At 39.7% G+C, this 22,814-nt stretch overlaps 1 protein-coding gene across 5 annotated transcripts in view; it reads left to right on the forward strand.

Moving 5' to 3' along the window:
• The first annotated feature begins 18,132 nt into the window (after positions 1-18,132).
• Positions 18,133-22,814, forward strand: part of BOC (BOC cell adhesion associated, oncogene regulated) — a 100,138-nt gene continuing 95,456 nt past the window's right edge. For 3 of the 5 annotated variants that reach the window (XM_021007131.2, XM_021007132.2, XM_078146708.1), the window contains exon 1: positions 18,137-19,113. The gene's annotated coding sequence lies outside the window, so the exon portion shown is untranslated. Of the gene's footprint in view, positions 19,114-22,814 lie in introns of all 5 variants that reach the window. The other 2 variants (XM_078146709.1, XM_021007133.2) reach the window with 2 other exon arrangements.

Raw genomic sequence — 22,814 nt, forward strand, 5'->3', positions numbered from 1 at the left:
ACCTAGATGAAGCAGTAGATAGAGCTTGGGAACTGGAGTCAGGAAGGCTTGAGTTCAAATCCAGCTTCAGACACTTGCTAGCTGTGTGACCCTGGGCAAGTCACTTAACCCCATTTGCCTCAGTTTCCTCAACTGTCAAATGAGCTGGAGAAGGAAATGGCAAACCACTCCAGTATCTTTACCAAGAAAACCGCAAGTGAGGTCAGGAACAGTCAGACACAACTAAAAAGACTCAACAACAACAACAACAAAAAAGGGATAATAATAGCACCCACCTCAGAAGATTATCATATGGACCAAATAAAATGGGATATATAAAGGGCTTTACAATCCTCAAAGCCTATTTATGTAAGCTTTTATCTGTTCCCTGCTAGAGACTTTTCCCTATAGAAGATGTCCTAATGGAAAAATATTGCTGAATCAACCGTTCTTTAAAAAAAAAATAACTCCATGCCTTCCTCTTTCCTTCTAGTTCATTAAATATCACTGCTTTAAATGCTATTAACACACAACCTCCCATTACATCCCCTTCCTTAGTTTCTTAGTGTCTGGAGTCAGAGTTGCTAGAGATCTCCTCAAGGGTATGTGAAATTCACAGGCTGAGTTCAGGCTTGCAAGGAAAGGATTAATTAGGCAAAAAGGCAGTTGGCCACATAAGAGGGTGCCCACACCCCATTCCTGGTCTGGTATTTTGGTGTTCTCATTCAGACACACAACAGTCTCTTTAGTTCTAAGTGCCACTTTAAAAAACAAAAAAAGGTAGAGAGCAAGTTCCATGGGAGATGCCCAAGTACTGTGTTTTACACAGGCAAATATGAACCGTTTTCTGTTTTCACAGGTCTGCCAGCCCTAATGGGCTCAGGAGTCCTCACAAGTCTATAGAAAAATATCACTTCACCTCACATCTTAGTCCTGTTGGGAAAAAAAATGACTAATTGAAAATGATTCTGGCCAGCAAAACAACAAAAATGTATTTCTTCAAGAAGTATTTTCTTTTCCAATTGCTAATGGAATACTGGAATACGATCGACTGTCAAAATTGATTTGTTTTCAAATAGTTGTGGTCTTCGTGAAGTTGAAAAATACTTCTTTAAAACCATCATGCATTTCATTATGTTTGGTCGGTAGAACCAAGTTGATCAGTTTCGAAACCTTAAGAACTAGTTGGCTCTTCCACAATTAGAGGTCTAGACATTTACTGTGTCTCCATTCTTACTTTTTCATACATCTCTTTGCCAATTTTTCACCAGGTGGGAGGTGGGAGTAGAGAGTGACTGATGGAAAGAGAATGGTGATATAGCTATCTATATGTATACATACACATATACATGTGAAAATACATATATGTGCATGCATGCAATGAGGTTGGAGGTAGGGATCATAGATGACCACTGCTGGAATATGTTCCAATTCTAGCTCAGTGTGACCATGAGTCAGTTCCTCAACCTCTCTGGGCCTCCATTCACAGGTTCTTAGATTTAGAGCTGGGAGGGACTTCAAATACCCTATAGTCCAACCCCTTCATTTTACAAAGGTCTAGAGAGAATGAGTAACTTGCCCATGAGCAAACCAATAGTAACTGGTAGAGTCTGGATTTGAACCCAGCTCTTCTGACTACCCATTTAGCACTGTTTCCGCTATTCTACATTGCCCTCATCTATAAAATGAGGGGGCTAGGCTTTATGACCTTGAAGATGCCTTCTAGAATACTTAGATTTCTAATGCTTTGGGGAAAGGGTTAAAGATTTGGAATAAAGGTAGATAAGTTTTATGGGCAGCTAAGTGGCACAGTGGATAGAGTGCTGTCTGGGGTCAAGAAAACTCACATTCCTGAGTTCAAATTTGGCCTCAGATACTTACTAGCTGTGTGGTCCTGGGCAAGTCACTTAACTCTGTTTGCCTAGGTTTCCTCATCTGTAAAATGAGCTAGAGAAAGAAGTGGCAAACCAATCCAGTATCTCTACAAAGAAAACCCCAGATAGGGTCATGAGGAGTCAGATACGACTAAAAAACAATGGAATGTTTTAAAGCTAACTTGATATGACCATAAAAATTGAATTATTTTTGCTATGCATTACTTTATTTTTATATTTCTTTCAAAGTGTTTTATAATAACACATGCATTTGATATTCCTTACAATTGCCTCTAGAGATACATTGGTGTAATCACCTCTATGGTTACACATGGAAAGTCCTATGGGACAGGCTGAGTCTACACATAGCTACACAGTTAAATTGAGTCAAATCATCTGTTTTCAGCCATCTTAAGAACCCATATGGATACAAGCAATTAGATAACCTTGGCTGTCAAGCTGTGAACATGTAGTCAGCAAGGGGAGAGGAAGAAGTGTCACCAAAAAGCTGTTTGGCCTTGGTAGGTCCCAATCAATATGCATAATACAAGTACAAATCACAAACAGCACCAGTGTGAGGCAGGTAAAATTATGCTACCTTTCAAACCACTCCTCACCCCCTTTTCTGAGATCTCTCTCCTTTCCCTCCTGGTGCCATTGTCTTTTCATTTCCCCTGGAGCTAGGATCCTAAGGTGGTAACTTATAATAATTTAATGGAGTGTTTCTCAATGTATGAGCCCTAGTCTTTTCTCTCTCTTTCTCTCTCTGTATACATACATATATATATATATATATATATATATATACACACACATATATATGTGTATATATATACATATATACACATATATAAATATATATGTGTATATATATACATATATATGTGTATATATATACATATATATACACATACACACACATATATATATACACATATATACACACACACACATATATATACATATATATATACACACACACATATATACACATGGGTATATACATATATAATATAGACACATAATATATAAACTATAATACAATGTATACATATATAATACATATATGAATATATATCTGAATTCAAAGGTATGTAGATATATACATATGATTTTCCTAAATATATATGTATGTGTATACATATATATTATATAACTATGGGGTACTATAGTGTCCTTGGGCAAGTCACTCAAACTTCTCTGGGCCTCAGTTTCCTTCTTTGTAAAATGAAGGGGTTGAACTACATCTCTAAAGTCCCTTCTGGCTCTAAAACTGTGAACCTATGAACCGAGGCCCAAAAAGGTTAAGGATTTTGCCCAAGGTCACACAGGTAGTAACTATACCTACACCTACACATCACACACGTATATACATACACACACTTATACGTGCACATATTTGGCCTAAAACTATGATTTCATCATTGTGTATATGTATTAGGAGTAGGAGAGGGGAAACATCACTCTCTATATGCAGAATAAATAATATTCCTCTAACATATCTATTTTTCAAATGCACATGGATACCCTGGTGATTGATAAAATATGAATTCATAGGAGCATAGATGTAGAGCTGAAATGGAACTTGGAGATCATTTAGCCCGATGCCTTCATTTTATAGAAGAGGGAATTGAGGCCTAAAGATGCCCAGAGTCGTACTGGTAGTAAGTAGTAGAACCAAGATTTGAACCCATCTCCTTTGATTCTAGGTCTATTGTACTGTCCACCTTACCAGCCTGTGTCCTTTAGGTGAATATAATGAGAGATTCTTGGAATGACAAGGCAGCTATCACAAGGCTCAGTGGGTAGAGTGCCAGGCCTAGAGTCAGGAAGACTCATCTTCCTGAGTTCAAATCTGGCCTGAGTCACTACTAGCTGTGTGACCGTAGGCAAGTCACTTCACCCTCGTTGCCTCAGTTTCCTCATCTATAAAATGAGCAGGAGAAGGGAATGGCAAACCACTCCAGTATGCCAAGAAAACCCCAAATGGGGTCACAAAGAGTCAAACACACTTGAACAATAACTCTGAGGACAGGGTCTGACCTACTTGTTTGTATTTGCATCAACAATGCTTAGCTCTCAAATCCTTTTCCATTCCTTCATTCATTCATCCACCCATTCATTTATTTATGCACTTATTCATCTAGTCGAAAACCTTAATCTTACTGAAGAAGAAACAGAGACCAAGAGGTATTAAGTATCACAAGGCTAAAATTGGAACCCGTGTCTCCTGACGCCAAATCCAATGTTCTCGATAGTAGCTTTTTCTTATTCTGTATTTGTGCAATTGATACTAACAGCACAATTGTCATTTTAGGGTAAGCAAAACTCTTTGACATTAAAAAAAAAAAAGGTCTCCACACTGGAAAAGGTTGGGAACCACTGGCTTAATCGTCACCCCTCCCTTGGTACTTTTTTTTAATAGGCTAACTCCTAAGAAATGAATATTTACTGGAACTTCAGGGAACCACATTAACCAGTAGGGGCTTGTTCCAGATGCCCCTCAATTCATACCACACTGACAAGCTGTCTATACCCAAGGCAAACTCTGGAGAGAGTCCAGTCACATCAGAGCCCTCATCATGCTGGAACGTTGGGGAGGATTGCCCTACTTGGAAAAGCTCTAGCCTTAGTTGTAGCTGCCTTTGCCAACTCTGCCCATCTAATTACATGTTTATGTATTCCATTACTATTTCTTGAGTCCTATTAGTACAAAACTCATGTATAGACTGAGACATAGAAACTCCCACTTCTGGATGCTACCATCACCTAGAATACAAATGGAAACTCATTTGTTAAGAGCTTATTAATAACAGCTAGCATTTAGATAGCTCTTTAATGTTTACAAAGTGCTTTACAAATGTTATCTTATTTGATCCACACAACAACCCTGGGAGGTAGCACTATTAAAACCCCCCTTTTACAGATGAGGAAACTGAAGCAGACAGGGCTTAAGTGACCTCCCTGGCACATGTAACTAGTATGTGAGGGTGGATTTGAACTCAAATCTTCCTCACTCCAGGTCCAAAACTATTGTTTTTATATTGTTTGACCAAAGTCAATCGTTCTTGGCACTTAGTAAGCACTTAATAAATTATATTGACAGACTCAACTGACTTCACCCATTACTCAGATCCAGCAAAATTGGTTTCTTCTCTTTGCCCTCTCTATGGACATCCACAATGACTTTCTAGCCTATGTGAAGGGTGACATACCTTTCAGCTCTATCCTTTTTTGACTCAAGGTTAGAGTAATTTTAGCTTCTTTGTTTCTGTTGTCATTCAGTCATTTTAGTTGTGTCCAACTCTTCCTGACCCTATTTGGGGTTTTCTTGGCAAAGATACTGGAGTGGTTTGCCATTTCCTTCTCCAACTCATTTTACAAGTGAGGAAACTGAGGCAAACATGGTTAAGTGACTTGCCCAGGGTCACAGCTAGTAAGTGTCTGAGGTCAGATTTCAACCCAGGAAGATGAGTCTCTCTTACTCCAGCCCTGGTGCTCTATCCACTGAGCTACCTAACTGTTCTTTGTTGTTAGACTCTTCCTAAGCACAGCTTTTCCTCAGAACACAATGATGGATCAGATGAAGTGGAGGTGACTGTTTCTGTCTCTGTAAAGAATTCTGTCCCTTGGGGTTTGGGAAACATGATGATTTCTCCTACCCTCAAAAAAAAAAGACTTCATTTTCATATGAAGGAGAATCATAATAAACCCTGGGGCAGAGCAAATAAGCAAGACAACTAACCCCAAGCCTTGAAAGACTGCTTGGGCGTGTTAGCTTCTGCTGTCCACTCCCCAACTTGCTTATGCCTCTCCATGGAAGCATCCCATTGCTTAAAAAAGAAAAAAAAACACTTTACAGGATGTGTGAGAAACTTCTTTCTTAAATGGCTGACTGAGCAAATTTAACTGAGCCTGTTACCCACTGAGTTTCTTATCAAAGCTCTGAGGTCCAGTTTTCTTTGAGTTTTTGCTTTCATCTGGAATCTCTCTCCCCCCTGCCCTCCCTGCTGCCTTCAGCAGCACAATATCAAACAGCTGGAGTCTAGGCAGTCCCAGCTTCGGCAATTTCTCAGTCTAACATGTGAAGGGGGGAGGAGAGAGGTAGGGATTTTCATGTAGGGCCAGATGGGGCTGAGCTGGCTTCAGGATATCCCATAGACTGGATGAGCAAGGCCTCTAGGTTCAAAGTCAACTTACCACACGGGGTAAGTTTTTTTTTCTTTTCTTTCATCTGGGACACACCAGATCAATCTAGTTGGATGGCCCCCAAGTTGTTTTGAAGTTGCGATGGGTTTTTTTTTATTATTATTTTTATGTCACAGGTTCATCTCTGATTCAAAGTCATGCCTCTCTAAGAGCAGTTTGGTGGTCTCTAGTCAATACGTTGGAGGCTTAAGGCCAGTTCTGTTTAATAGATATTCCCATCAATAATAACCCACGGCCAATTTTTACACTATGGTTTTTAGCCTTAGAAGAAAAGCCAACCCTAGTTCTGTTTGTTGGCAAAGTAGGAGCATCGGGCCTAAGTCTACAACTGTGTTGGTAGCCCAGCAATCTAGAATTTTAATTATGCATTCATTTGCATTCTCTGGTAATTGTTTCATGAATATTAGTCTTATTTGTCCTTTTATTCATTCAGTAGATTTGCCAGAATCAACTTCATAAAGTATAATTCTGATTGTAACGCTCCTGTTCCAACTCTTTCAAAGACTACTCCCCTGCCAAACTCCTGAGGTCGGCATTCAAAGATCTCCATCAATTGGCTCCAATTTACCTTTCCAAATTTATCTCCCTGCCATGTACCCTACCTCTCTTTGTGCCCAGCTTAAGTCTAGAAACTATATGTCTACACCTAGTGAAAGTAGCCAATTATTCTGAACTACTTTGTATTCCCTAAACATGCACCTTACTGTCCTTTTTCTATATCTTTACTCACTATTCCATCTGCATTGAATGCCTCCCCAAAGACTTCTCCTGTTCTTTCTGTTCAAGTTTTACTCAACCTTCAAAATCTAGTTCCAGTGCTATCTATTCTACCTTGTCTTTATTTGTTCCCACTGCCAATAGTAATCTTTCATCTGAATTCTCATATCTCTCAGTTCATCAATCACCTTTCATATTCTACCTTTTATTATAGTTACATGCTTACTTGTTCCTATTAGAATGACAACTTCTTGAAGTCTAAGACTTTCTTATTATTATCAAAGGAGATATCAGACATTAAGCCCTTTCCAAACCTTAAAACACAATGTAATTGCTATTTTCTTCTTAGAATAAGACATAGTAGGTGCTGAATATTCTCTGTATTTGCTGTTTTCTTGAGTGCCTCCTATCAACAAGGGATTTCATCATTCCCATCCCATCACTTCCTACAAAATTGACCATAATCATAGCCAACCTCAATAAACACTTATTTATTAACTGATACAACACTATACAGCACAATTATGTTGCAAATAACATCCCCTTCAGCCACTCTGGACTACCTAACATATTCCTGGCTTTTTCACTGCTATACTTTAATATACTATTCAAAAACTTTCAATAGTCCCTGTTACCTACTTTAAAAAAAGTATAAACTCCTTAGCCTGACATTCAAGATTATGACCTACATTGGTAATATAAACCATTGTCTGCAGGAAAAAAGAAAAATTAGCAAACTAATTGAATTTTAGCTTATATTTCTTAAAAAAAAACCTGAATATTTGTTATAGATTTTACATAGGTCCTTAGTAAGTGAGAACTATATTTCAGTTGTTGAATTGCATAACAGGAAGCCAGACTCACAAATACTTTATTTATCAACATTACTAATAGAGTAAAAAAAAAACCTTTATTCAGAAAATTAGCATGGCTAATATTCATATAACAACAACAATAAATTACATTTAAAGAGCTCTTTAAGGTTTTCACAGTATTTACATGCCTTAGTTCATTCGATCCTCACAACAACCCTGGTGAGGTAGGACATCTTATTATCCTCATTTTACAGATGCTGAGGCTTAGAAAGAGGAGTGAGTTGTCCAAGGTCATATAGCCGTTACCTAAGGCGGGACTTCAACTCATATCTTCTTGACTCCAAGACCAACACTCTATCCACAAACTTTATCTATATGAAGATAATATAACTCAAATTTCTCTTTCCCTTGTAGACATTAACTAATGCTGTTCTTTTGCCTCAAACTACATACTTCGAGCAACATTCTCTTAATAGAGTTATAGCTTCTAGACTTGAGTTAGATGTGATTTAGAAATCTATTGAAACTAACTTCATTCCCCTTTTTTTGACAAGATTACTAAACTAGTAAGTGAGAAAAATGCTGTACAGATACTTTGCTTATATGATAGCAAAACTTTTGCTAAATTGCTTCATACTATTCCAAATCAACTCTACAGGTAACACAGAGCTGGAAGAAGAGCTGACATACTGGATATTAGAGGCAGGATTCAAAAAGATCTTTAAGACTAGAACTTTGGGTTGCATCTAAGAAGATGAAATTCAGGAAAGATAAGTGGGAAGTCTTACATTTTGTACAAAAAAAAATCAGCTTCCCAAGTACAAAACGGAAGAGACTTGGTTAGAAATAAATTAGTCTGGGGGCGGGGGAGGGAGGGCACAGAAGTTCTGAGGGTTTTAGTAGACTGCAAGCTCAGTATGGATCAGCAGCATCCTGTGACATCAAAAAAAAAAAAAAGGCAGCCAAGGAAACATTAGGTTGCATTAAGAAAAGACCTAGCTTCCACTTTTTATGAGAGCAAAGAATTTGAAACAATTTGGGACAGCTAAACAACTGCGATACATGGATGTAATGGAACATAACTTTGCTATTATAATTGTTGTATATGCTAACTACAGAGAATCATGGAAAGATTTACATGAACTGATGCAAAGTAAAATAAACAGAACCAAGAAAACAATATGCACAGGAATTACAACAATGTAAATGGAAAGAACAATTACACACCCAAAAAACCAAGTTAATGTAGCAAAATTACAAAGATCAAATGAAGCTATATGAAAGGTTATCCCCAACCCAGTCTTTCATGGAGGTGAGAAATCCACAGGTGTTACACATTGCATGTGTTTTAAGATTTTTTTCAATGTATTGATCTGTAGGGCTGATTTTTTTCCTCTCCAAAAAAAAAAAACTTTGTTCACTCATGTTTGATTCTTCATGAACCCATTTGAGGTTTTCTTAGCAAAAAGTGGTTTGCCATTTCCTTCTTCAGCTTCTCCAGCTCATTTTACAGATGAGAAAAGGCAAACAAAATCAAATGACTTACCCAGGATCACACAGCTAGTAAATGTCTGAGATGAATTTGAACTGATGAAAATGAATCTTTCTGATTCTAAGCCCAGTGTGCCACTGTGCCACCTAGCTGCCCCTAAAAAAAAAAAAACAAAACCCAACTCTACTATTTGTTATATGGGATGACTTTCTGGGATGGATACATGAGATAACTATGAAGATACAAGAAACAAACAATATCAATAAATACTTTTTTTTAAGACCTAACTTCCAGGAATAAACAGGTGGTCATCTCTGCCCTTGTCAGAGCTTATCTGGAGTAGTGTGTTCAATTCTGAGTGCTACAGTTTAAGAAGGTTATTTACAAGTTAAAGAATGTCCAGAGAAGGACAACCAAGATAGTGAAGGACCATGAATCCATGTCACATAAGGACTGATTGAAGGAACTGGAGATGTTTAGTTTGGAGAAGAAAAGACTCAGGTGGGACTTGATAGCCATCTTTAAGTATCTGAAGGATTTTCATGTGGATGAAAGATTGGGTTTGGTTTGTTTAATATTAGTAGGCAGAACCAGAAGCATTGGATGGAAGTTGCAAAGAGGATGATTTAGGCTTGATGTCAGGAAAAGTTCTCCTGACAATTAGCATTGTCTAGAAGAGGAAGGAGATACCTTGAGATGTGGTTGAATCTCACTTCCCTGAAGATCAATAAATAGAGGCTGGACACCTACTTGCTGAGGATGTTATAGTGGTCATTCCTTTTGAATATTTGTTAAGAGTAGATGGCTGCTGAAGGGCCAGCTAGGTGGTGCAGTGGATAGAGCATTGGCCCTGGAGTCAGGAATACCTGAGTTCAAATCCTACCTCACACACATAACACGAACTAGCTGTGTGACTCTGGGCAAGTCATTTAACCCCAATTGCCTCAAAAAAGAAAAAGAAAAGAGTAGATGGCTGCTAAGGTCTCTTCCAACTCTCAAATTCTGTTTTTCTTTGATCATAGGATGGGTTGAAGATGTGAACTAAGCTTTCCCTACTCTTGGGATGTCGACTTATAGTCTTAATGACCACGTATCTAAACTCTTCTGGAACCACTGGGTCTGGCCAACAGTATGAACTTAATTAATAGTTGTTGACTTATGAGACTTAGAGTCAGAAGATCTGGGTTGGAGTCCCACCTTGGTGGCCACTTGCTATCTATGTCTATAATAGCTAGAGCACTGAGCCTAAAGTCAGAATGACCTGAATTCAAATCCCACCTCAAACCCTTATTAGTTGCATGGCCTTGAGGGAGGTACTTAACTTCTGTCTGTCTCAGTTTCCTCATTTGTAAAATGGACTAATAATAGTCCCCACCTTTCCAGGTGCTGAGAGGATCAAATGAGATAATACTTGTGAATAGCTTAGCACAGTGCAGGGCACTTAATAAATGCTTGCTTCTTTCCTTTATAAAATGAGAGGGTTGGATTAGATAAGGGATCTTAACCTATATATTGGGAACCTTTTAAAAATATATTTAAATAAGTATATTTCCAGATAATTGTCTTCCTTTTGTAATCCTGTGTATTTTATTTTATGTATTTAAAAACTATTCTGAGACGGGGTCTGTAGATCCCTTCTGGACTACCAAAGGAGTCCATGTCACAAGAAATGGTTGAGAACCCCTGGACTAAGATGATCTTTAGGGGCCCTCCCAGTTCTAACATTCTACGGTTCTACAAAGATATTTTCATAGAAGACCCTAGCAGTCACAACACAGATATGTACAGGAGTATGATCAGGAAACATCTTTTTCTATTACTCATTGGGCTTCTGCTGTATCTCTCAGCCCTCTTCTTACTCCAATTTCTACTCATTTCCTAATGCCTTATTGAAGTCCTGACCAGATTAATCACTGGGAAATCTAGCTTTTCCAAGACGGAAAAAACGGAGGAGGAGAAGAAACTCAGCTCTGCAATTCTCACGATGCTCAGGATGTCTTCCTTCCTGAGGTGCCCCTTCCTTCATGAAAGTACCCTAGGCACTGGACAGAAGTAACATTCTAGAGAGTCCATTCAACCACTCTCAAGGAGAAGATCAGCAGAAGAGGGGAACACAGCCCAACGGTTTCTCTCAATATGTCTCCTGTAGCCCGGGAGTCGGATAAGAACTCAGATGGCAAATGAAGGGAGAATTTAGACAAGCACGGCGCAGCCGCCCTAGGGCAAAAGAGGGAGAGTTCAGGGTCGTAATGTTGTAACAACATGGTTGTAGTAATAATAATAATAGTAACAATAATCCTACTAATAATAGTAATAATAAAAAACAATAAACATCCATTGAAGCACCAGCAGTGCCCTTGGTGATGCTACAGATGTTCATCTAGGAAGATGGTCCCTGCCAAGAGAACTTTACAGTCAAAACAAGACAGGAAAGGCAGTCTTGGGAACAGAGATGGGGAAGCTTGGGGTAGAGAGGGAAGAGAGAGATGGGTCATTCTCCCCGAGGTGAATGCATTGGCAGAATATTTTGCCTTCTGTCCTTTTGGGTCTCACTGGATCTCAGCCCAGAGTTGTGTGTCAGAAAGCACACTAGGCTTTCAAAGGGAAAGCTGAGAAAAATCCTGCCAATAGAAAAGGTGGAAGAAGAGGATTAAGGAGGGAGATAAAGGAAAGGTGAAGCTAAAAGGGAAGAAGGCAGTGAAAGGGGAGCGAATGATGTTCCCATTTGCAGAGTTTAGCTGATGTCACAAAAATACTAAGGAGAGAGCAGCATTCACTGCCTTGATAAGAAAGCAATATAGGAAAGTCAATCTGAGTACACATTGTGCTCATTTTTCTTTGTTTAAGGCCTCTCAAATAATCTTTGTTTTTATGATTGCACATATATAACCTATATCAAATTGCTTACCATTTTAGGAAGGGGAAGGAAGGGAGGGAAGGAGGAAGAAAAATTTGGAACTCAAAATTTTGTAAAAATGAGTGCTATAATTTGTCTTTATATATAATTGGGAAAAAATAAAATACTATAAGTGAAAAAAATCAGTTTTTTATAGCCTTCTTTTCCCAATATACCTTAAACCACTAGAAATGACTAATTTAGAAAAACACAAATTAACATTATCTATGTTGTATTTATTTTGTGAAATATTTCCCAATTATATTTTAATCTGGTTCTGGTCATATTTAGGAGTTGCTGACTGTAGGCAGAGTTTGATGCCTCTAGCTATTCTCTGCCAGTGTGTGTGTGTGTGTGTGTGTGTGTGTATGTGTATGTGTAATATGCAGCATCCATACTCTCCCACCTCTGTCGTCTACCCCCCAGACTGGTCATTGCATTAATTTGACTTTAGCTGACTTTTAGTTTGTTTGTTTTTTTTAATTTAACAATTTTAGTCATTGTGAATATAGTTCTCTTGGCTCAGCTTTCTTCACTCGGCATCAGTTCACATAAGTCTTTCCATGCTTCTCTGAATTTCCCATATTTGTCATCCCTTATGGCACTCCTATGCCATAGTTCATTCATCTATTCACCACTTAATAGACACTCTCTTTATTTCTAATTTTTTGCTACCACAGAAAAAGCTGCTTTTAATAATTAGGTATATCATATGAGGCTTTTCTTTCTGTCTTTGACCTTATTGCGGTACATGTGCAGCAGCTGTATGCCTAGTATGTTATTTTATCACTTGCAATAAGTTAATGGTAGAATTAACAGAAATTGCCAAACAATTATGGACCTTATTTTGTCCTCCCTGAGAATGTGTTTTTCTGGTCTCCCAATGAAGGACATTAGAGTCCCCATCACCTTTGTGGAGATCACAGTGATGCCAATGCTTAGATAGAGGTAGAGGCCCCAGTTTGCAAATTAACCCCTGACCCACCCTCACAACTTGCTTCTCAGATATTTTAATGCTACTAAAATCTGGGTTTAAAAACCAGACTGACTCATTTTCTACTTTAGCAACCTCCCCCCCCTCTTTCCTCACTCTTCCCCTCCCCAATTCAGGACAGAACCTCTGCAAAACCTGAAGTTTTATAATTCCTTCTCTTGCTTTCAAAAGTAATACAAGGCTAAAAAGTTTTAAATTATTTTCTGACAGCACAGTTTTTAAAATTATATGTCCAATTTATTATATGTATATATATTTAAAGCAAGTTTTAGATAATAACTAACATACATATGCATACAGATATATAGGTATGTGTATGTGTGTCTGTATGTATATGTATATGTATATATGTATTATGTGTATATACTGTATATATGTATATGTGTGTATGTATATATGTATCCTGATCTATATCTCACCACTGGATCCAGATGGCTCTGGAGGAGAAAGTGAGGCTGGTGACCTTGCACAGCCCTCCCTCACTCAAATCAAAGTCAATTGCAAGTCATGACATCAACTCCCTGATGTCATGGTCATCTTCCAGAACAAAGGACAAAACACAATAACAATATGTATACATATACACACGTGTGTGTGTGTGTGTGTGTGTACACATACATACACATATACACATATGTGTATGTATGTGTGTGGGGGTATGATTTGTAAAGAAACTTTACTTATGTTGTTTCCATTTTGGCAACAGGTGCAGGCAGGCCATCCTTCATTCCCCTTCTGCTTGTGCTTATCACTCTAGGACTATCCCCATTCTCCAGCACAGGTAGTCTCTCCCCTTCCCCCTTTTCAGCTCCTTTTCACATGTTGCCTTCCCCCATTAGGATGTAAGCCCTTTAAGGACAGAAACCATCTTTCTTTTTTCTTGGATGTGTAACTCCAGGACTTAGCACAGTGCCTGGCACATAGTGGGAATGCTTGTTGCTTGTCTGCCTATCTGCCTGATTTCATTTGACATTCACAGGTTCATGTACAATCCTCTCCTATTCTACAATTGCTATGGAAATGTTTGTCTTAGCGTTTAAGTTTAGAATAAAAATAATCCTTCACAAATTAGATAGAATTTTAAAATCATTTTCTGATAGCTATCTGTTGAAATCCAAATTAGGATCACAGACTTCACACTGGAATGGACCTTAGAGGTCACTGAGTCCAATTTATGAATCCCTTCTATGACATCCCCAACAACTGGGCATCCAGTTCTGTCTGAAAACCTCTAATGAAATGAAACTTATGTTCCGCCGGCCAGGGCATGGCCTGTTCTATAACTGGACAACTCTAATTGTCAGGAAGTTCTTCTTTACTTTGAACCAAAATTTGCCTCTTTGTAAACATCCACCAAGTTGTCCTAGTTCTGAGTTGGTAAGCTGCATTTTCTTTAATTTTCCCCAAAGTTTTCCTGGTTACATATAATTGGAGAAATTAAATGGGTAAGAAAAGCAGCCAGGTGGCTCGGTGGATAGAGCACTGGGCCTGGAGTCAGGGAGACCTGAGTTCAAATTCAGCTCAGATACTTATTAGCTGTGTGACCCTGGGCAAGTCACTTAACTTCCATCTGCCTCAATCCAGTGAAAAAGGAAATGGCAAACCACTGCAGTATCCTTGCCAAGAAAACTCCATGGACAGTAGGGCCCACAGGGTCACGAGGACTCTGACACCACTGAACAAGAATAACAATAAGACCTATATTCAACTGATATCTCAGGGCCTTCCTTACAACCCAGCACATTTCCCCAACATCAGGGCACTGAGGACAGTGCAGTTGTTCTGGGAATTGTTCAGATTGGTGATACCCAGCCCAGGCATGGCCAACGGAGGGCAAAGTCACTGATGCCAAATGTCTCCTGGACTGAGAGTCTTTGGCATGAAGCTCTTCCTTTGGAGGTTCTTGGTTACCACTATCACTTGTAGTCATAAGAAGAGTTAATAGAAAGAGCAAGGACATTCCCTCCAAATGTATGAGCACAATGAGAGAGAGACAGACAGGCATACAGGTAGTTGGACAGATAGATGGGGGAGAAAGAGAGGGTGGGTGGATGGATAGATAGATAGAGGTAACTGGATAGACAGATAGATGTGGGCAGATAGAGATAGGTGGGTAGGTAGATACAGAGATAGAGACAGACAGACGGACAGAGTTTTGGACAGATAGATGGGGAGAGAGATGACAATGATGATGATGATGATGATGATGATGATGGATAGATAATTATAATAGTCTTAGCAACTCTTCTCTCTCTGAGGTCTAGCCATGCTGCTCCTCTGTTCAAAAGGTTTCCTTTGTTCACTGGTTACTGCCCATAAGATGCAGTACGAACTCCTCAGTCTGGCATGTAAGACCCTCAACAATTTCACAGTTTCCAGCCTTTCTTCACACTTCTTTACACTCTCCATTTACCAGACAAAAGATCTGTTCTCAAATCCTGTTCTGAATTTTTCCACCATGGTACATTCACACACTTAGGCTAAGCTCCCTACTAGAAGACAGAGTTACCTAGGTGGAAAACAAAAGGATCCTTTCCCCCAAGGGCTCCCTTCTCATCTCTGCCTGGTCCATTCAGTTCGGTAAACATTTACTAATCACCTACTAGGTTCAAGGAACTGTCAAAATTCTTTAAGTCCTTCAAGGCCAAGTTCAGATGCTTCCTATTCCAGGAAGCCCAAGTGATTTATTCTCCTTCTTTAAATTTTCTTATAGAATTTTATTAGACCTTTCCTCTTCTCTATTATGTTCTATTTCATAGCCAAAGAACCAATGAGAATGCTTTATGTATAAGGCCCACCCTTGCATCATATGTATTTATTTATTCACACATCTGACATCTACACCCCTACCCTCACCTCTATTAGATTGTAAGCCCCATTAGGGGCAAGATCTATGTAGTTTTTCATTTTTGTATCCTTAACATTAAGCACAAGCTTTTTGTATAGTAGGTCACTAATAAATGTTTGTTGAATTATATTAAAGAGAGAAGTTTAGTCGGTCCCTAAATAAATGTGTTTGAGAGACAGTGTGGTTCAACGGAAAAAAAACAATGGTTTTGGAATCTGAGGACCTGGGTTCAAATCTCATTTCTACCACTTACTACCCAAGACACTTTGGGCAAGTCACTTGTTAGACCTCTGTTTCCTAATCTGTTAAAGGAACAGATAGACTCTAATGTCCCTCCCAGCTCTAAATGTATGTATAATCCCATGCATTTGATCCAGGTACAAACCTGAATCTGGCTAACTTTCTCAAAAAGAGAATAGGAAAGTATTCAAAAGTGGAAAGTAAGGAGAAATAGAGTCAGAAGAAATCACTTCAGGTCACTAACTCTCAGTCAGAAATGACCTCAGAAGTCTTCTGGTCTATCCCATACCAAGCAGAAATTGCTTCTATGTTCCAGGGAAGTGGGCATCCATCCTCTTCTTGAAGACTTCCATCAATGGACAATTTATTCGCTTGCCAAGAATACATGATTATAGAAAATGAAGCAGGTGGGGGGGGAGGTTTGATAGTGCTAGAGTAGTGGGAAAAAAATTTACACGTCCTTTCTGAAGATTAGTTAATAATAGGTGGTCTGTGTGGCTCTGTGGACAGAATGCTGAGTCAGGAAGTCCTGAGTTCAAATCTGGTCTCAGACTTTACTAGTTGTGTGACCCTGGGTAAGTCACTTAACCCTATTTGCCTCAGTTCCTCATATGTAAAATGAGCTAGAGAAGGACATGGCAAATCATTCCAGTATCTTTGCCAAGAAAACTGCAAAAGGGGTCCAGAAGAGTCAGACACAAGTGAAAAACAACTCAACAACAACAATCTTTCTATCCATTTTACTTCTTAATCTCAGACTTCCAGCTAAGACCTAGTCCCAAAGATGTTCCCAAGCACCCAGGCATATAACCAATGTCTATCTGATTTGCCCAGATAATAAAGGAAAAGGCAACGGGGCAGCTAGGTGGCACAATGGATAGCGCACCAGCCCAGAAGTAAGGAGGACCTAAGTTCAAATCTGGCTTTAGACCAAGCACTTGACACTTACTAGCTGTGTGACCTTGGGCAAGTCACTTAACCTCCAGTGCCTAAAAAAAAATTGTTCATAATAATACTTAATATTGTTAATAACAGTAGCTAATATTGTTAACAATAGTGTATAATATTGTTGATAATAGTTAATAATAATATTTGCTTAGCATTTTTATACTTTTAACAAAAAATTTTCTTGTCTTGGATCTCATTTGGGCCTTACAAGAACTCTGTAAAGCATGTAGGGTTAACTAACATGACTATCTCCATATTACAAATGTGGAAACTGAGACCCTGAGAAGTATTTGACTTGCCCACCCAAGGCCCTGAAGTTGGTCAATGGCAAAATCAGGTTTAGATGTTTATTGCCATTTCCAACTCTCTTTTACCTAAAGTGATTCCTAATTAAGACAAAGAGGACGTGTGAAGCAGCTACCTGGCATAATGTATCCAGTTGAGAGCTGGATTTGGGAGCCAGAAAGATCTGAGTTCAAATCCAGCCTTGGGCACTTACTAACTATGAGACTCAGGGCAAGTCACTTAATCTGTGTCTGTCTCAGTTTCCTCAACTGTAAAAGGGTGATAATAATAGCACCTATCTCACAGGATTGTTGTGGGGATAAAATGAGATATTTGTAAATTGAAAACCTTATATAAATGTTAGCTATAATTACTAAATTAGGAAGTTGGATTAGATGGTCTCCAAAGTCCACTTCCAGGCTAATGTTGCACGATTTTACCCTAGAGAGGAGAGACCAATCCTGCCTCTGACCATGGGATCATTTGGCTCCACACTGCTCTGAAACATTTCCTGTCTCAATATTTTGGCTGGGACCAAGCTAACATTTTAAAAAAGAAAAAAAGGCATGCCTCTCCTTCAGAAGTTGCCCCTTCCCCAAATCCTTCCTTTCCTTTTGCAGCTGTTCCCTTATCCCCTGGATGATGAATTAGACCAGGTCAGGGAGCTTTCAGCTTTGGGCCTTTGCAGACTCCCTCTCTGCAGGACAAGGGGGTGGAAAAGAGAGGGGGCGGGACCAAAGAGTCTCACCAATGATTTTCAATTATTATATTCTCTGATTTGGTTCTTTCTATCCCTGGCCACACACACCTCACACATACATACCCCAGTACCCCCGGTAAGAATAGCAGCTTTGAGTCTAACTAGTTAACCATAATTTTTGCAAAAAGAAAGAGAAGTAGGAGAAATCAGAGAAAGGGGTCTGAGAAAAAATCGAAAAAGTGTCTGTAGGGTGGGAGGGGAAAGGATGGAAAACTGAGTGAAAGGACGCGGAACAGAAATACCCAAGATGAGGCTAGGAAGAGGGTGGGGAATAATAGAAGAGAGAAGGAAAATGTGAGAAAGCCGAAGGTTGAATGCTGAAAGGAAGAAACTGAGGAAAAAATATGGAAAGGTTCAGGAAAAAAGAAGGATAACAAAGTTAGGTGCTTTAGAGAGAAACTGACCAACTATTTAAGACACCAGTTTTTTTTCCCCTCTTCAGTTTCCTTTCCAGGACTGATTTTTTTTTTCTTTCCTCCTTTTTGCTCCTCCCCCTCTTCTCTGCCTCCTCCTCCTCTTCGAGGGGGGAATGGGAGGCCCCAATGCAGGAGTAGCGAAAGAAGGAATTGTTTGAGAGTTCAGTCATCCAAAAAACCTCCTTCCATATGGAGGGTCCGGGTGCCCTCATCGCAATGCCTCTTTCCTTCTCCTCCTCCTCCGTCTCCTCCTCCTCCTCCTCCTCCTCCTCCCGCCGACACTGCCACCGCTTCTTCCTCCTCCTCCTTCCCTGAATAGCAAACCCATCACCCGACACACTTACACTTCCACGCAAACTCTCCCTTAATCGCTTCCTACCAAACCATCCGGCCTGGAAATTCTCTACTTCAGATTGCCTTTGTTGCTCCTGCTATTTTCTCTCTTCATTTGGTGTAGCTGTGTGTGTCCGTGTGGTGTGTGTGTGTGTGTGTGTCCGTGTGTCCGTGTGTGTGTGTGTGTGTGTGTGTGTGTGTGTGTGTACGTACGTGTTCTTGTGTGAGTGTTCGTGTATGTATTGCCATCCTAGATTGCTGACCCTGGGTTCTAAGTTTGCACTTCTCTACACCGTCTGCATTAGAGGTGAGTAAAACAATCATAAAGAAGTTTGGTTGTTGTGGTGGTGGTTGTTGTTGTTGTTTTAAGTCTCCTCTGGGTGTTTTTGTTTGTGGTTTGTTTTGTTTTGCCGGGGGTGAAGTGTAGGATGGAGAGTCGGGCTTTTTATTGGAGGGAGGAGGTTGTTGCATGGAGAGAGGAGGAATTGATTTCTGGAGATTGGAAACGATGTGAATTTCTGGTCTGGCCGGAGGCTAGGATCTGAGTTTTGGAAGTTGCCTGCCGGGCCGCAGCTACAGATCTTTGTGTGCCTGGATGTTGGAGCCTTGAGCATCTAGGACCAGGCATATTGCAAAAAGTTTGTCCGAGGGAAAAAAAGTTTGTCCGAGGCCGCTCCACGTCCTTGTCCCCAGAAGGCAGGGGTCTGCGTAAAGGCACCGAAACCAGATCGAGAGCGGAGACTGAGAAGCGTTCTTCCTATCGCTGTCTCCGGGGATCTCCCCCTAGGTCTCCCCAGTGGTCACCCGGCAGCTCGTTGATTTTCCTCTGCACTCCCCTGCTACTTGCGCCAAACCAATGGAGGGCCTGGGACTGGCTCCTCCAGCCCCTGCCGCTTGCTTTCTCCCAACTTCCCCAAAGATTTACACCATTTCTCGGCTTCCTGGCTCCAGGCCGCTGGATCTCACTTGCCCACAAAACTTTCCACGTTAGCCTGTCCCGGAGTGAGGGTGGATTAATGTCTAAATTGAAAGAATTTGTTTTAAAGAGAAAAGCAATGGAAAGGCAGTTCCAGGAGGATGAAGGGAAGGAGAAATAGTGGAGAAATCCCCAGTACTAGAATGTGTGTATTTGGGGCCAGAGTGGCAATGAAGGATGGGAGGTTTGGAGAGTGGAGGAAGGTTGGGGTGGAGTATGTGCGCGCGTTCTGCTTTCTGCTAGTTTTGCTTTTCTAGGCTCTTACTGGATTTTGTTTTGGTCATTGAAAGAAAATCATGGAAATGAACAAGTGGGAGAGGTGGAGAAGAGGGCAGTGGGGAGGAGTGAGCAAAGAAGGAAAACAGTTGCTATTTTGTTCCTGGAGAGCACTTATGGGTGCTTAACTTGTGGTCGTGCATATATCTTTCTAAGATGATGGAGGAATTTGAGGTGAGAGGAGAATAGTCAGTAAGGCTGACACTGAATGTAATGAATGGTCATTTTTTAAAAAGTAACGTTAAGGAAAATAAGGACTCTTAAAGGATACTGGTAATTTGATTAAGAATACTAAAATCACACAGCAAAAATGTCCAAAAAGCAACTTGTCATGAGTTCAAATTTGTTTTCTTCTTTGCACAAATCCCTAGTCCCATAAAGTTGCCCAAAATTACCTCTTTGAGCTAGGGAATGGATTTCCATTAAATTTATGTTGTTGATGAAAACTAATGTCTCCTTGGCCTTCCCAAGTTCTCTTTGTATGGTGGAGCCCACTTTATACCCAAAATCATTTGCCAGCAGGGTAACTTTGTAAGCACTAGATAATTCATTAACATAATTGTTAAAGTTCTTGCATGGTTTTGGGAGGAAGGGAACTCCCCGTCTAGAAACTCCCTTCATTGGTCCAGTTCATCAACTCCTCTGAAACTTTGTTTTTGAGAGTTGCCTGGGCCGCTGTCGACCACCTTCCAGCTTATCTACATCACTAGTAGAACTTGAACTCAGGTCTTTCCTAATTCCAGCACTGGCCTTTTATCCACTAGGCCAACCTGCCTCTCTCTACATGTCTTAACATTTCTGATTTACTTGGTGACTAGTCCCTTAACTGCTCTACAATTCTCTCATGGCCTTTTGATCTTTCCATTTACAGCCAATAAATCAGTCTTCATTTCAAGTGGGCAGAAATTCATCAGCAAAAAAAAAAAAAAAGCCTAAACCCAAAACATAAAAATATTGTTTTTTTTCTGGCTGGGGGAGGGGAACATCTTTAGGGGAAAGCACCTTCTTTTTTTTCTTCCCGGTAGCTTATATTCTTTAAACTTATCTGGCTTCAAAGTGACTCAGAGTAGAGAAGTTTCCAGGAGTGTTTCTGAGGATTTGTAATTGGTTCTACATAAATGAGAGAAAAGAAGGTTCCCATACTAATAATGGAGCTTCTTGGGATTAGCAATGACTGTTGTGAGGTATGAGTAGGAGTGGTATTAAAGTCTCCCAATCCCTGAGTTTTACCAGGGAGAATATGCAAATATATAATTTAAAAATCTGAACTACTTCATTATATTCTTTCTTCCAACTATTTCAGTATCAAAAGTCAAACAGGTTGAACCTTCAAAGAGCTAGGGGTTGCCCTTATGACATCAAACAACGAAATGAAATGTGAGGTTTGACAACTTAAACCTCAAAAATCCCTGTCGCTCATTCTTAAAGAAGAAAAAAAAACTGGAAAAGAGCTTTATGCAGCAAGAAAAAAAATGCACTAACATTTGTCCCAGGCTTTTCTGTTAGGAACAGATACAGATGGTTATTAGAGGCAGAAATTAGACTTTTGGCAAGAGATGCAAAAAAATATGGGAGTAATTCTTCAGCTTCCCATTGGATGAATTAGCTTAGTCTGGCAATATGAGAGATCCCACTACCTAATAGAAATGGGTGGAAATAGCTTCCTTGTTTTGCCACTTTGAAGTGCTCTTTAAAGTGTTTTGGACCTCAACCTTTCAGCAACTTGTTTGTGGCCTGTATAGCCCCCAAATTAATCAATAGGTGATTTTACTCATGAAATAATTCAGCTGACATCCCCACAAACACCACAGTGGTTTAAAAAGGAGGGCAAGAGGTGAGGTTGGTGGTCACAGATCCCACAGGATATCGGGAAAGCAGAGTTCAAATCCTGACCCAGCTACTGATTCTGGGCAAGAAACTCACTGTGCCTCTCTTTGCCCCTTATGCTACAGCACTGGGATATGTTTGTCCTGAATAATTTTTTGTGAAGTGCTTACCCAAGTTCAAAGTGGGATAATTGGATTTTGGAATTTGAGTTATCTTCAAACCCCAGGACTCCACAGGAGTTGTAAACTTTAGTTCATTTAGTAATGTAACTCTAACCCTACTTGATTTGGGTGCATTAGGAAAAGGTTAAAATTGGAAAAAAAAATCTCTGCACAGAAGGCCCAACCCTGAGTTTCCTATTTTCTTGCTTTCTTAGCCCAAAGATATTTTCTTTTAATCTTCATTTCTGTGACTATAACTTGAGGACAGAAGAAGCCCTAGTTGAGTCACTTCTGTCTCAAGTGAAAGTTTGTCTTGCTCAGCTTCTTTGGTAGGCTGCTAATCCATGAAATAAAGCAGTGTATACCTGAGTTCTCATAACCCCAAAGTATCTCAGTTATGATTCACAAGGAATAGCTCAATATCAAGATAAAGTATAAACATTGTTTACTGTCCTGTTTCTTATGAGACTGAAAACTTACAGGGTAAATTGAACTTAATTTATAGTGCTAAGCTTATTTTCTATTCCTGGGAACAATTCAAATCCTGAAAATGATTTGAATGGGTATTTTTCAAATTTATGGCACCAGACTAAATGTTGGGCATAGTATACACACAGATACACCCCAAATATGAAATCACGTTTACACACTGTTTTCGTGATCAGGTGTCCAATCTTTGGAACCCTCTTATACAGTAATGTCAGGGAAAAGATGATGGTGCTGAGTTCAATTGGAGTAAGTTGGAGAAAAATTGGAGTTGCCTCTTTT

This window comes from Phascolarctos cinereus, unplaced genomic scaffold (genome assembly GCF_003287225.1).
Source record: "Phascolarctos cinereus isolate Bilbo 61053 unplaced genomic scaffold, phaCin_HiC Scaffold_726;HRSCAF=1367, whole genome shotgun sequence".
Lineage (NCBI taxonomy): Eukaryota > Metazoa > Chordata > Mammalia > Diprotodontia > Phascolarctidae > Phascolarctos > Phascolarctos cinereus.